Here is a 16,468-nt window from a genome sequence, read left to right as displayed (position 1 = left end):
TACAAATCCATCCATTTATTTTCTTCCACTTATTCCTGTTAAGGGTCGCAGGGGGGGCTGGAGCCTATCCCAGGGGCTACGGGCGAGAGGCGGGGTTCACCCTGGACGGGTCGCCAGTCCATCACAGGGCCAACACATATCGACAGACAACCATTCACACCCCCATTCACACCAACGGTCAGTTTAGAGTATCGATCAGCCTCGTCCCCTCTTGATGTCTTTGGACTGTGGGAGGAAGCTGGAGTACCAGAGAGAACCCAGCAGGAACATGGAGAACATGCAGACTCCACACAGAAAGATCCCGTGATGGAGCTGGGACTCGAACCCAAAACCTTCTTGCTGTGAGGCGACAGTGCTGACCACCAACTCTAACCAACACCACTAATTGCAAATCTTACAAAAAAAAAAAGGTTTTCACTGAAATGATATGCCTTTGATTCCACGTTTTCTGAGAACAACCCTGCACGTGCAGCTGACTGCTGGATCCTCTTTGTTTTAAAAGAAAAGCTCCAACTCCGAGAAAATACTCCATTATGTTTTGAAGCCACATAAACAGATAAATATTCTTCTCTCCTCTGGACAGAGGGCATTTTGTTTTTGCTGACCAAAGTTAAGATCTAGCTTTTGAGGGAGGTGCTCCATCAAATCACTATGCACTTGTATGTATCTTAAATCACATAATTTTTTACCATTTTTTGCTCAATGAATGTCATGAACAACCCAAGTTCTATTGATGCGGGCGAAAAGTATTAAAAGTGTATTTGATGACTTTTGAGACGATATGCCTCCATGCTCTATGGCTACTATCCATTGCAGATAAGCTAATTGGCAGCACGAAGAGAAGAAAGAAGGCTATCCATCTGCTTGAGCGGCTCTAAAAATGATGGACAATAAGCTTATTTCCGCAGTCGATGGTGTGTTCCTTAAAGTGTAATCTTGTCATTGTTAGCAGGTGCGGCGGTACATCTACTGATCCTGTCATGCATCATGTATGTCTCCTGGGGATTCTCCCGATGACTCGGCTTCAGAAATATTTTATTGCATTAATAGGTGGAGGTAAATGTTAGCTAATGAGCCTAAATGCCAGCGTGATTAAAGGTTCAATGTGATTTTCTTTTAAGTAATTCAATGTAAAGGCCGTGAAGCACATATAATGCTGAATATGTTAAAAACATCAAAGTTAAATCATAAAGAACCTCCTGCAGACATACAGCATGCCATTACTGCATCAAATGGGAATACAATTTAGAAAGCAGCATTTGATTTTAATTCATTTGATTTATATTCTTTTTTTTTAGCTCATTAACTTTACCTCACAATAGATTCCTTATGCAAGCTGCAGCCAATTATATTGTCTTTTTTTTGTTGCAATGAAAGAGACGTATGGAATATTCCCACCTGCCCTTCATGCCATAACATTTGTGTTTTTATTTTACGAGAGTGGTGACTCATTTTAATTCAATTGCATGAAATGGGAAGCACAATCTGTTTTTCATGTTCTCCGGCTCCAGCTAAAAACACCTGCCCTATTCTCACAGCTAATATATTAAGTAGTAAGTGACTTAGCAGATGTTGTGGGGTCAGCAGGGAGTCCGAGGCCTATAGAGTGCTCAATATTTATTGGACTGTATCAGAGGGCAACGACATCAGCCGTCCTCTCTCCTGATAAATCACATTTTACATACAGGTAGCATATACACGACCCTCCAGAAAAACACCTCTTCCAATTTGTCAGCCTCTAAATTGTTAAGGAGACCTGATCAGGGAGTCTTTGTACTTCGAGACCTCTTGGATGAAAAAAAAACCCTTTTCTTTTTCTTTTTTTTTGGCAGCAAACTGTAACATACCGAGATCTTTTATTTGTGTTTGCTTTGCAATCATGAACAGAGATCAAAGCCCGTGCTTAGGGCCTTGGTGTCAGCGCAAAGACATTGATGACATCTTCCATTCACACAAAGTCTTCTCCTCACATCACACATGCACTCAGTTGTCACATCCCACAACAAAGAGAGATGCCCCGAGTTATCATCCATCAAGCCGAGCCTTTTATAGCCCATCAAAAGACAATGAACTGCCAAAGTGAAAGGAGTGTTTGCGCCATGAAGTGACAGCGAATACTCCAGACACAGATTAAACAGTGTTGGAAATGAGAGAGCTACACAATATTTTAGTAATTTGTGAGAATTAGACATCATGATTCATCTTTATGAAGGGGAGGTAGCTCAGATATAAGCAAAGCATCGGTCCCGGCTCTGATATTTCAGGCATCTCTATTTACTTTTTTTTTTTTTTTATTGTTGTTGCTTTTTTTTTTTTAAGTAATACGCTTCATATGACTACAGACTAGTGCATCATTTTGTTTTCAAACATCGTCAAATATCTAACGCCTCACTTCTAAGGTATGAGTTACATGCTCAGATATAAAACAGAACCCTTTAGGCTCATTCTCCCTCTGAGGCATCCCATTTATTGCATCTAGCATCAAGCCAGGGAGGTTTCAGAATCAAGAGAGCTACTGGCGCTACACTACATCATTGTGTACAATGGAAGACTTGCAACGTAAACCATCAACGGGTCATTGTATGCTATCTTCCATGGATTATTCCTCTCAAGTCAACCATCAAGCACTGTGGGCATGGCAATGTTTGTACAATTGTGGTATATGCCATGATGTGCAGGATAGATTTTGGTGAAGCATACGGTCGAGGCGAAGTGAAACTGAACACCGGCACGATTATACTGTATCCTGTCTGTTTGTGATTTATTGTGACAGCAGAAACTCCCTGCAGAACCATGTCATCAGGTGCTAGGACTTGTGCTGTGTGGGATACTTGATAGGCTTCAGGCTTTCAGTCGAGACCTTGTGAGAAATTCTCCAGAGACGTTGCTGAGAACATTCAAAAAGCTCATTACTAAATATACAACCACAAATCGACTAATGCTGAACGGAAACAGGCCGCTCATGTTTGGCTAGAGGACCAACAGCTGTGAATTTCTTTTAAATCCAGTGCTTAAAGGGATCATCTTAAATTGTTTTCCCTGATTGGGAATTGTATGGTTTTCATCTTGCTCTGCAAGGTATCTGAAAAACTGCAGAGCCAATGAAATAAGACGACAATGAATGGACAAAAGGATTGGTAATTTGTGTACCAGTACATTCAGCACTACACACGCTCTCTCCATTTATTTGATTCACCAACATAAAAACTAAAGCATACCCTCAAATTCAAAGTCAAATTCGAGCACTTTCTAGACAATTTCAAGATTTTCCAGCTCTGTAACAATAAATTAAACTCCAAATGTTCCAAGTTTTTATATATCAAATCACAGCATGAAATTTTCTACGACCTCTCTCAAGGTCTCCATAGCTTTTTGTGGTGTTTTAGAGGGATTTTATTATCCTCCAGTGATCCAAAAATGGTTGCATTTTTATCCAAAACTGTAACTGCAATAAACTATATCAACTCAAAATTTGCTGAAACTATGAGACATAATTGCACATGGGAATGGACATCAAATACTACCATCATATACTGTATACTAAGCAGACGCAAACTGTAAACTATCAGAATCTGATACGATGGTATGCTGTGTTCTACTTCTATGTGGCGTGCACTTTTGAACGTTCCAATATATTGTAATGAATGCAATAGTTCTGACTCAATTTGTCTGTTGAGTCATCGATATAATCTGGTGCGTCTTATTAGACGGCCCAGGTAGAATGCAGCAGGCTGAAGTTTCGGTTCTATTTTAAAATTTTTGGTAAATTATGTAGAGTATCGCAGTATATCATGATGAAATTGTACTGTCAAACCATGTATGGCAATACATATCGTATCGTGAGATCCTCACAAATACCCAGTCCTGGTAGAAACCCTGAACTCAGCATAATGCAACAGCCCTGCAATTATAATGTCCTGTTTTTACTGAATCTTGTGCTGAAGTGTTGATTTATTTCAAAGGTCATTTTGGAGGCTGTGATTTATGGCGATACAGAAGAGTGCTGGCTTACTGAGAAATGTTCCTATATTTTTCAACCTAATTTCATTTATCACTATATGGGATGGGCACATATACTAATAACTTCATAAAATACTGTTAAAAAAAATCCTTGGCAGTCGTTGCTATTCATTTATACTGTGACTCCAAAATACAGGTTCTGGTTGTACCACCTGAACGCAGCAGTTTGAGCACGAAGGAAAGTATTATTCAGAATAAATAGATTATAAGGGAAGCCAGCATAAATGACTCAATAAAACTGTTAAGCAGCCAGCCAGTGGTGGACCAACATGATTAATCGCACGTGTTCCGGGATTGGATTCATTTTGTCTTTTATTTCTCCTTTAATGACAAGCTGTGAGCACACACACAACCTCCCCCTTTAACATATCGCCCATGTTTCTAGATTACCGGTGACTAATGAGGATTCAAAATGGCGGTTATCTACATTAATGTCTTTTTATTTTAAAAGTCAATACGCTCTGTGTGTGTGTGTGTGTGTGTGTGTGTGCGTGTGTGTGTGCGTGTGTAATAGTGTAATCCTCTTGAGGTGTTCAGTAAAGTCTCCCCTTTACAAGAGTTTTGGAACACATATTGGCATTTTATATCATTATGTATTTATTATTTTCTCCTGTTTTGATAGCTCTCATTAAAATAAACAATAATTCCGCTTCTCATTTCTCAACTACATTCAGTATATTGAATATTTCTTCATCTACAGAGGATCAATGTTGTGTAATTGTAGGAAAATTAAGCTATTCTTTATATGTCATTTCAAGGTGGCTTTAGCCCGTGGAGGTTTAGTACTGTATATTCTTGGTGCAGGGCCTCTGAGGTCTTGGGATACAGCAGGAGATATAGCTCAATTTAATGAAAGAGTCCAGCTCAGTAATGACCCTAGTGATTCATATATTTGCAAAGGAAATCAATCCTACATCACTTAAGTGCAGAAACAGGATCTTCTATGCTCTTAAATCTTTGCATTAGGGTAATATACGCTAAACTATAGGTTACATTAAACTTGGAACGTGTCATTGGTGTGCGGAATAAGACAGATGAAGTTCATTAGAGAGTTGAAAACAGGTATCAAGACAAAACATTGACTCCAATAACTGGCTTTAGGAATGCAAAACGCAGGCCCAGGGCAGTGCTTTGTCAGACTGTTGTGCCACCAGACTGTTGTTCTTTCCATCTATGATTTAACACAGCAGAGCATGGCTAGATGGCACCCGAGAGAGAACTTGATTCTCATGTTTGCCAATCTTCTTTTATACCTGCCCGCGGTGACCATAAATACACTTTTATGCCTCCCGGAGAAATGCTTAAAGAAGCAGTTTCTGCATGTCCTGTATGGACTTGCATGGCAATATTCTTGATTGATGCGTGCAGCAAAGTTTAGAAGACGCCCAGGAGAGTTTTCCAATCTCATTTGTTTGGGAGTTTTACATTTGAGCATAATTCCAACTCGGCTGTGTTGATGTGGGTTTCGGATTTCTGTGCTCTGTCTTTCGTCCTGTCGAAGATGGGGGTCACTCAAAAACAGAAGAGTTGTTAGGAGGGCGGTTTGGGTTTAGCTTTTGTTGCATTATTCGCATGTGTTATGGTGGTGTTCATTAACAAGGGCTGCAACTAAGATTTTTTAATGAATCAATTTTTTTTTTTTTTTTTTTTTATTGTTGGACAATTTTAAAAACAAATCCAAAAAAAGAAATGCAATCAGAGCTGACACCTAAGCCTTAAGAGGATAAAATTTGTCTCAATATTCTGAAAATGGAAAAACACCAAATCTGGAGTCAGTTGAGGATACCTTAAGTTGTGTAACCAACTACTGGAACTGTTATACAACAGTAAGAATATCTAAGCCGTAAATTTCTGGACAAAAATGCAGCATTTCAAAATGTTGAATTACGTGGAATGGAACTTTTCTGAGCTCAGCAAAATTAAAAATAAAGAGCCAGTATTTGTACCTGTATATTGGAGATGTTTTCTATTCTTCTTATTCAGTGCAAATGGATATATTCTGTAAATGAGCATCAAATTAAGATTAGTTCAATTCTGTATGCATTTGTAATGATGATATTACAGCTTTAAGTTTGATTTTTTTCATACGATATGAAGAATATCTTTAACGCTCCACTCTTGATACCATCATCTACTTAACTACTCTTCTGTAGGCTCTACTAGGTTGACAGACAGAGGGGGGTAGGTGCACAATTTAAACTGACCCTCAACCAAAATAAAACCCATCTGTCCATATGTAGTGAAGTGACCCTTTCACTTTTTCTAGGAGCATCATAAATACCTCCCATCACATGACTGCGGTGAGTCAGGACAGCCCCTTTCATTTTTACAGCTGATTGGCTTTCAGTTTGAGTCATTGCTGAGGTTTTTTTGTCTGTAAAATTTGATCTGAGATAATGCATTGCAGCGGTTAAACATCTGTTTTATTTTGTGTGACTGCGCAGAGTCACAGAATCGTGATTATTTACAGATTTTTAAATTGAAATGTTAACAGAGATTTTGAGTTCAACTATGAAATGCAAAACACTCCAAACAACACAGAGTTATGTGACATTTTAATAATTCGGGCATATGTCGCTACTTCATTAGTGCCATTAATGTTTTGTGTATCTGTGTACTGCCTGAATAAAAAAACCCAGGGATGGTGTTTTTCTTTTTAAGAATTTCAAATACTTTAAAAACTACCAAAATTTCCAACTCAGACATCTACTTTGTCCATCATACCACACAAATACACTGAAGATTTACAGTTTTTTCCAGATTTAACTGGGAGCAGCAATTCCTTGTTTAATATTAGCGTGTGCCTACTTAGCTAGCCAGCTTAGCATTCATGTTTAATGTATCCGGAGGGCCAAGTGTGCGAAAATGATTCATTTCTCATAGGTATGTAACTCAGTTCAATAGTTAATAGTTTGGGCTTGTGTGGTGGAAGCGATAAAAAAGGCCGGCTCTGCCCATCCATGAGCTGACACAGCAGTAGCTATCTCAGTAATCACTTTTAAAACTCTCCTAAAAACACTGAATAAAAGGCTTTTAATGTCTTAAGGAAACAGCTTATATGTATGGTTATGAAAAGTCTATTTATTCACCTCTCTCTCTTTCTCTCTCCCCTGGTGTTGAGTCAAACCGTTTCTTGTCTAAATGTCAAGTTATTGGCAAATAAAAGAAAATGGCAGGCATTTAAGCTACTTCTGGATGTTATTACCGCACTTAGTGAGTTCTGAATGAGAGTGCCATGCACCTTTTCATCACATCCATTTCCAAATTCACCATTAATATTGCTTGGAATTCTGCCCTATAAGCAGGACTTTTTAAATTTTTTATTATGGGATGGGGCCAGAAGGTCAAGGGGGATGGGAGGGAAGTAGAACGGAGCAATAGAAAGGGCTGGGTACTGAGCCAAAAAGCCTCAGGAGTCAGAGGAGGGTCACGAACAAGGTAGCGACAGCTGAAGAAGACTTAGTTTTACTGTTGATTATTGATGAAACTGGTATATTCTATTACACAGGAGAGACGGAACGAACATCTCACAACAAATACTGCCTGAACATAGTCATGTCATGTCAATGTTCAGTACCACTGATACGTATGTCTTCAACCAGCTAGTTAATATGAGATATGGGGTCATAATAAAGTATTAGGGACTACAGGATGTTTTGGTGGATATGACTATAATAATCAGAATAACTGACTATGATTTTTCTACTCAGTACACAAAAGCAGTACAAAAAAGCAGCAATGCTCCTCATTGCAATGATTTAATAAAAATATTGGTGTATAATTAAGCCAACTCAGAAACTGACGGTGGTGTTCTGAGCTAAATGAATAAGACTTTGAATCAGAGTGAAGGACCGGCCCACATGTTTACCCAGATGGATACACTCTTAATGTAACATTTAGAGTCACATTACAGTGCCTTACGCTTTCCCAGTCAATAACAAACTGATTGGTTGGCAGTGGCATGTCTAGTTAGCGGGACATTGTCTCGCTTGACATTTATCATAGCTCCGGGGTCGTGAACTTGAAGCTAAACAGCGACTGAATCATTAAATGTGAATGGCTGCAGCTTTGTCATCTCCGAGGCACTGACATAAGTGTTTTCACGCTGAAACGAGTGACTAACTTCCACTGAGCTAAACACGTCTTTGTTCAAACTGGGACATTATGTGCTAAGAGGGACATATACTCCAGAGTTAGTGAAACAATGGCTGCTTTAACCGGCAGATTATTTGCTGCATTTGTTATATTAATACCATTATGGATGGATGTCTTCCTGCAAATCAAGTCATGTGTTTTCTACTGAGAGGCAGGAAAGGAACAATGATTCTTGTTAAGGCAATATCATCTGCACATAGACTTCTGGTTTATGTACGTTCTTGTTCTTTTGAATTAGAGATTAACAAACTATATGTACCATATCCAAAAATCTGATTATTTCCATCTAGACACTATATGGGTTTTCAAAGAGATCCCTTATCCCCATTTGTATAACATTAGCTACATCTATATTGATGGCAATGTTCTGATATAACCTTGACAATAACCTGAATAAGACACTGTCATTCAACCAGCATTTCATGATGACCTTAACCCGAACGAGGTCATAGTCCTTGCCAATAATCAGATGAAGACGTGGACTATTCCAATCTTATTCTCATCACCAAGGAGACACGTACACACCCATTAATTTTACTGTGAAATCATATCAGCGTTCTTGCGCCATTTTTGCAACACACACGGCTCAATTTCCAGCTATTGTGAACGGACCCTCCTCTAGTAGTTTATTCATGTAGAAATACTGCCACCTGACCTACGTGCTACCTGGCGCAGCTACACAACACTTGATACATGCCATCTGTTTGTGTGACTCCTGACTCTTCTGTCTGTAATAGCATGTTGCACCGTGTTTCTCAGTGTTTACTTGAGCATTCACGTGGGAATTTGGCTTAACGTATCAGATCGGATTTCAATATAATTCCGATATCTGATCCGGTGATTCGGGCAAGTATGTACCAAGTATCAGATCGGCACACTCTAATTTGTCATCAGCTCTACACTTGAAAATAGTTCCCACAGTTGTGGAATAAATTAATTCACGGTGTAATCTGTAGTTCAGTGAAAACAATCCAAATAGTTGCATCTCTCCTCTCAACCTTAAACCCAAGAGGATGTCCAATAAAAACATTGGCCATCTTTGTTTTCAAAGAAAAAAAATCAATAGCTAGAGGACAAAGAACCTATAGCCATCACTTAATTTTCTTATCAGTGTGATTTAGGGTACAAGGATGATGTTAAATAACTGTAAATCCTTATCTTTGACTTTGTGGGGGGTTTATGGCACTTTCAACAGCAGTTCAGAGACAGAATGTCCATACCTTCTGGCTGATACACGATTTATAGCTTTATTACTCTTTGTCTAAAAGAGCAGAGAAACATATAATTGAAAGGAGGAGATAGCAACTGGAGGATGGAAGAACTGGAGAGAGGGCACGCAGCAACTGAGAATCATCATCACTAGAGACATATCATTGAGACAGTTTTATGGCTAAAGAGCCATGCCTCTGTTTTTGGGGCTCGTTTTTATGAAACAAGCGAGATTCAATTTTCTGATTCATCTGCAAACAGTACCGACTGAGTTTAGCATTCTAACACCAAGCTTCAAACTAGCCTACATGGGCGCAGAGGTCACCGAGAGGGCTTGAGGAGTTGAAGTCATGAGTTTGTGCTCACACTGTTACAGGCCCCGCTCATATTTTTGCCCTCAGTGACAACAAGCCTATTGTTCTCTCTGATAAGGCTTCAGTGTGCACAGTAATGGGAATTAAGAAGGGCATAAGTCACAGAGAAATTGGGTGACAGCAGATCAATAGATAGTGGTGAAGCCTCAGGGACCATTAGTGAAGAGGACCCCTTTGTTTGTTCACTGGTGGGGAGAGTTAGTGGACGCTCGCTACTGAATTAACCCCTCGAAAATAAGAATACATGGAGCTCAAAAGATAATTCATTATCCTGAAACATGTGTTTTTTTGAAAACAGCGAGATGTCATTGAGAGGTCACGTTAACCTCCCTCTTTGTTTGTTTTAAATACATACAATCTGCTGTGTTTTGGCTACGATGCAACTATGAAACTATGTCCTTTGTCAATTCTGTGGTTTTGAAAACCTGTTCAACAACTATCTTTAACAAAATTTAAGAGACTTTTGTCTGAGTCAAGCATTGCAGGCAAGTTTAGAGTAAAAGTAAGTAGTATATATGAGGTTACACATGGAAACATGGTTTTTGAAATATGTTTGATCCATCTAAATGATGCCTAAGTGACAGTATGAAGTAGAATTATGTCAAAAGTTCTCTAGCTGTTAAGACCTCACACATTCAACTAAGGAGTGATTTTTTTTAACAATGACATCAGACTTTAACAGACCTGTAGACACCCTGTTAATACAATATCACTTATTCCATGCTATTGTCTTAAAAAGCCCCTTCCAGTAACTCCAATGTCACTCCCATTAACCGACTGAATACACTGTCAATGATTTATATTTGAACTATAGAAAAGAGTTCTGTATACAAGATGGTAACTCTGGAGAATCAACAGACCAAGTGACAGGATAACAGATGAATGTTTTTCAAATCATATATATACATACACATACATGCGAAACCAATAAAAATAAAAAAAAATTCAATTAAAATGTCATATATGGGATTATCTGAATATCTAGAAAACTCTAATCCTGAGGAAGTGCTGCTTGCCTGTGATAACTCGTTAATTTAAAAAAAGAGCAGAAAACATGGGACTCAAATGTGATCCATAACTAATTTTTTTTCCTGGAAAAAAAAAAAAAGAAAAGATTGAAACATAATCAACAACTGACAAACACGTTTGTCGTGAATTCATTTTCCGTCGATCAACGTGTGAGTTAAGTGTTCCACCGCTAGAACCAATCCCCATCTGCTCTGCTAGCAGTGCTGTTTGCTGTTCTTTGTCTACAGGATACAGAGCTCTTACAGAGAGCAAGTGTGGCATATGTTCTCGAGGACTGTGGGAAAAGTGTTGAGCGTGACGACAGACGCCCTGCAGCCCTACGCTGGGCCGAGAGGATGCAAATGCATTAGCCTTAATCTTTACAGTGTTCAAAATGATTAGCCAGAACATGTGACAACCCCGATAAAGGATTTTTCCGGTAAGTTCTTAAGGCAAATGCATATTGTGGCCATCAGTCCCACTTAAATGCACAGATAATTTGTTGTTGCGTTGCATTATTCCTGCCTCGTACCCAGAGCCCAGTTGAGTGAGCAATGTGCCAATGATAACTTAAGATATTAATTAGTATATCACGATGGCAGCTACGCATTTTCACTATTAATACATTCCAAGCCAACGGGTTGTGATTAATTATGAATTATGTAAATGGTTGCCATGAATCATTTAGGTCCATGCATTTTATTAGCTAAATGGAAGAGCCAAATGTGGGCATATCAGCATGATGGGGATTTACGTACTCTGATAATGACAGCAGACGTACACGAATGTTTGGAGACTAGATCACAACTTCAGGGCGGATTCCTGCTAATGGCAGAAAACATTTCACACTGATAAATTATTGACCGAAGATGTTGTTTAATGGCTATTAAAGGGTCACGCTTACCCACAGGTCTTCTGAGTTCTTTGCTGTGTACATTAAGATTCCTGCACTAAATCATTCATTATCATTACAAAATTATTCACACCATATATAACATACATTTATCATTGATGTCGTACAGAGACTGAAGAAGAATCCAAAAATCAGAGATAAGGTCAGACAGTGGGTTTTGTTTAGTCCTCTTATATTTTTTAATGTTTTCATTGCATACATTTTCTGTATATTTAACTTTTCTATTCACCTTTATTCTCCAACTCATAAGTGAAATTTCTTTTTTCTTTTTTTTAACAGCCATTCTACCATCGTCCTTCAGATTCAATAAACTAACTGAATTACTTAAACTGGCCGGCTACAACATACATGCTTTGTTCCTGAGTTGAACTCTTAATGCACAAATCTCTATGACCCCTTTTGCTTTAAAAAGAGGTGGGAGAAAATATTGATGTGGCAATATATCTTGATAAATGGTTTTTGTTTTTAATAACTAAACGAAAGTCATGTAATGTCCTGTAACTGGTGAGGTCCCTGCATAAGCCCCCCTAGGGTTTCTGACCTCTCCAGCACAACAACTACATGTTATCTTTCCTTCGGAAAGAACTATGTATACTGTGAATAATTATATGTTCAGTTGTGCAAATCAAATAAATAAATAAAATTAAAAAATTACCCCCGATATTATACCAATTTTCCAGCTCATCATAGCCATTTTTTCCCCAAATAATAATTCAAGTTTTAGACAGATTTAAAAACAATATGACTTTTGCACTTCCAGTAGGTGTTGCAGTACTGCCAATACGCTGCATGCAGCATTTCCTGTAATAGTGAGTGAGGAAGTCAAGGAAGAAGCTAGTCAGAAGCCAACATGGCGGACAAACTTAAAATGCCTGGAAACTTTAAACAGGACGTTTTATATCTGATGTAAATATACACAGCAACTTGTATTTTGACCTGTAATTCAAATTTTTCTGTGAATTATGTAGAATTTCAAAATAAATTTGGGATATCGTAGTACTATCAAATCTTGACCCAATTATGTGACCGTACCGTATCACGACGTCCTTGCCAATGTCAATCTATTACAGATTGTAAATACCAGTGGTTGCCATCAACTAATACTACAGTTTATGGTGGCATAAAAGATAAAAAAACAAGACAGACAACCTTCGCTGAGTGAAACTTTATATAACTGTGCATGTTTTTTCTGCTATTTTCCAGTGAAATGTGTATCAGAATTATCTTAGTCTTCTTTTACCACTTTTCTTCATGTCAAATTGATGTAGCGCCAGGAACAAGGAGTATATTTGGTTTGAAGAGAGCTGTCAAATCAAACTGTCAAGCTGCATTTTTTTTGATGGAGTCGTATCGCTCGCTCTTCTGTCAGTCAACGAGAAAGACTGCTGCCAAAGTCAAATTCAGGAGTTGAGAGGAGAGGACTTACATGACATTTTGTTGTCTGGGAGGGCAGAAGAATCTGGCTAGCTGCTTGGAACTCTGCCTGAAAACTGATTTGTGTGTTTGTTTGGTAATAAATAATAAGGTTGATCTTGCACAGTTCTCTGAAATGTTATGTGAAAAGTTTCCTGCAATTTGTGATAAAACAGTTTATTGCCTCTTCTCACACACAAAAAGAAGGCCAACACATTTCAGAGCACATAAATCATCCCAGCATGTGACATCATAAAGCCTCTTCTCATCCACAGCAGAGTTAGGCCGGCCTACAGAATTCAATCAACGCTTTGGTGTCAGACATTGTTCTGACATACCAGAAAATTCCCCGACCCAGGGAGTGTGTGTTTCTCAGCAGGATTGTGATGGTGTTTACTCACACAAGGGGCTCACCCAGAGGCAAGCTCCACACCTCAGCGGCCCAGTGGTAAGTGTCCCAGCCCCCCTGGAGGAATACACTCTCCGCCCCTGCTGTCCAGACGCTGTCAGGAACCAGCAAGCCAATCCGCCCGGAATCCTGAGATAAGCCAGCAGAGAAAGCGTCAGATAGCAAGTGATCCATCGGGTAGAACAGGTATGATGAGGTGTCATTTAGGAAATAGCTCTGGGTGCAGATCCTCTCCTGTGTGAGACTAAACACAACCATGGACACAGTGTCATTGTCAAACAGGATGTGGTTATATCACTGTGCCCTTAACGGAAAGGCAAGTGTTTCTATTTCTTTGTTTAGAGATACTCAAGTGTCAAAAGTATCAAGAACCTGCTGATGCTGACAAGCTGCTCGTTGTGGACACATTTCTGTTTGAATAACTGAAGATGATAAATCAAGAAAACAAAAACTGTAAACTACTTCAATAAAACCCTTTATTTGATACCTTAAAGTAGTTAATCTTTTTTATATTTGGATAAATCTGAAATGTACAGAAAGTTGAAGAAGTCAGGCCAAAATGCTTGTGATTGTTAGTCTGCACCAAAGTTAATGATTAAGTCATTTAGGAGTCAGCAGTTGTATTCTTAAAGTAAATTTGAAAAACGCAAAAAGCATTTCAAAAAGTGCAACTTGTAGGAATTTCAAGAAGCCAATACCTGCAACTCCACACTCCAACCAACAGGGGGCAGCATATTAGCTGAGAGACACATTACAGCTTCATTTTGAACAAAGAAATGCAAACTTTCTATGGTAGACTGGAAGGAAAATCTCTAATTTAACTGCTGGAACCCGTCCACTTATACTTTTGCAAGTTCGATTTACACCAACACCGTCCACCAATACTTTTATTTGAGCTGAGGGAAATGTTATTCATAGCAGTTACAGTGATCTAATACAACATTACATGAAGATTTATTAAGGGTTTTACTGAATAAATCTGTAATAAATTCATTCTTCTACTTTCAATTGTGCAAGTTTGTGATTTAAAAAAAAAATCATATCATCGTTTTTTTTTCCCCCCTTTTTGAACTTTACTCAGAACCCTTGAATTAGAGTTTTTAAAGGTGGAGAAAAGTTTTTAAATAGCATTGGAATTACTTAATCATAAAAATCATGATTTAATCAACATTGCACTAGACTATACCAGGGCCATTACTCAATAGAAAGTGCTACAACATCAGAATAAAGAGAACAACTCCTCTGTTGATTGTCTGGCATTCCCCCTGAGGTCGATTATCTCCAGCACGAATCTGGGCCCTCCAGTTGATGGTGTGATCCACTTCCGACCCTCCATCATGTGTCTTAAACAGATGTAAACCAGCAACAGCAGTCACCATGCAGGAACTCACAGATGCGGCATGTGGGAGGAAGCATGACAGCGTTCACACCAGACAACATCCTTTAGGGCCGCTGTAAACAACACACTGTATGACACAAACACTCCCTGTGTCTGTGTGTGTGTGCACGCAGAGGTGAGGAAACCCTGCCAAGAATACAGGCTGAATTACACGTAGAGTGTAAGCGTATAATTACATTTACCAGATCACATGGTGCCTAAGAAGTTTGATGTCATGCTATTTTTTTTTCTTTCTGTCCATTTTGTGGATTTAAACCAGCATTTATTAACTTATCAATCCACAACAAGGTGTTTCTTAAAAGGTCAACCATGTAATCCACATATGAATACACATCGAATCTGGACATAAATAATGACTATCACGTCTCACGGTCTGATTTATATCAGCTATCAAATGTATCAGTTAAAGCTCCAAATACTTTCTTCAGTCCACATCAGGATAATCCACCAGACACAGTCATGTCTGGTAACAGCATACGGGGGCTTCTTTGCCATGACAACACTGCCCCTCTGTGGATGACAGCATTCATTACATGTGCTCTATATTGTTGCTCGATAGACAATTTAGGAAACTATGCTGTATAGATTCGTATGTGATGCCAAAAAAATCTACTCAATATTTTCTATTTTATCTCTTAATTTTTAAAATTTCGTATCTTAAATTGAAAAAAGGCCAAAATAACCTCCAAAGAGTTTAATTCATCATAACTCATACATGGGGTGAATGTAGTGATCGCAATAATTTTCTGTGAAATTATTTTGTCATAAATAGCCTTATTTAAATTAGTATGAAATATCAAAAGTCACTTCAGCATTCATTTTATCATTCTTAAATTCACAAAGATTCTTGTACTTTTAATCCATTTTAATTATTAAAAACAAACTGTCCACGACAGTAAATTACTTCAGGAGGTGTTAGTGAAAGGAGAAAAATGATTTCCTGTTTTACAAGCTTGTGAATTCATCCTGTTTACAAGAAACACAGATCTTTAAAAACTGAAATATTCCCTTGTAAAGAAATACAGCCTTTTTTTTAGTTTCGCCGGGTGCATGCAGCTGCGCCTTTTCCTGGGTAATGAAATTTGCAGAAGGCAATAAAAGCAACATTATAAATGACTGCTACTTTGGTTTTAGAGGAAATTTGCTTTAAGGAACTGCAACATGGTCGGTCTTAAAACCATAATCGGGTGCCAGTATGGGTTTTCTTTTTGAAAATCTCAAGTTTATGTCTTCTGTAATTAAATATGCAATTGTATTTGCATATTTGTACTTGGACCTCACTACATTCCAGAGGAAAATATTGTATTATGTACTCGACTACACCACATCAATCTGAGTGCTCCTGTTTATTGCATTTTGTACATATAGGCTACGAAAGGTGTATGAGTTCAGTATTTTCAAGAATACTTATCATATATAGTAACTTTTTTTTAAAACTACAGTAAAAGGTGTGAGAGCATGTTGCACTACCCTGTTGAGCTCCACTGTGACGTGCCACTAGACATGCAGTAGCAGCCTTCAACGTTTCCTCAACAGTAGGAGTCTGTGTTGCAGTCCTATTATGAGAG

This window comes from Aulostomus chinensis, chromosome 23 (assembly GCF_037954235.1).
Source record: "Aulostomus chinensis isolate RoL2024-O1b breed Wild chromosome 23, RoL_Achi_v1.0, whole genome shotgun sequence".
Classification (NCBI taxonomy): domain Eukaryota; kingdom Metazoa; phylum Chordata; class Actinopteri; order Syngnathiformes; family Aulostomidae; genus Aulostomus; species Aulostomus chinensis.
Note: the sequence above shows the minus strand (reverse complement) of the source record.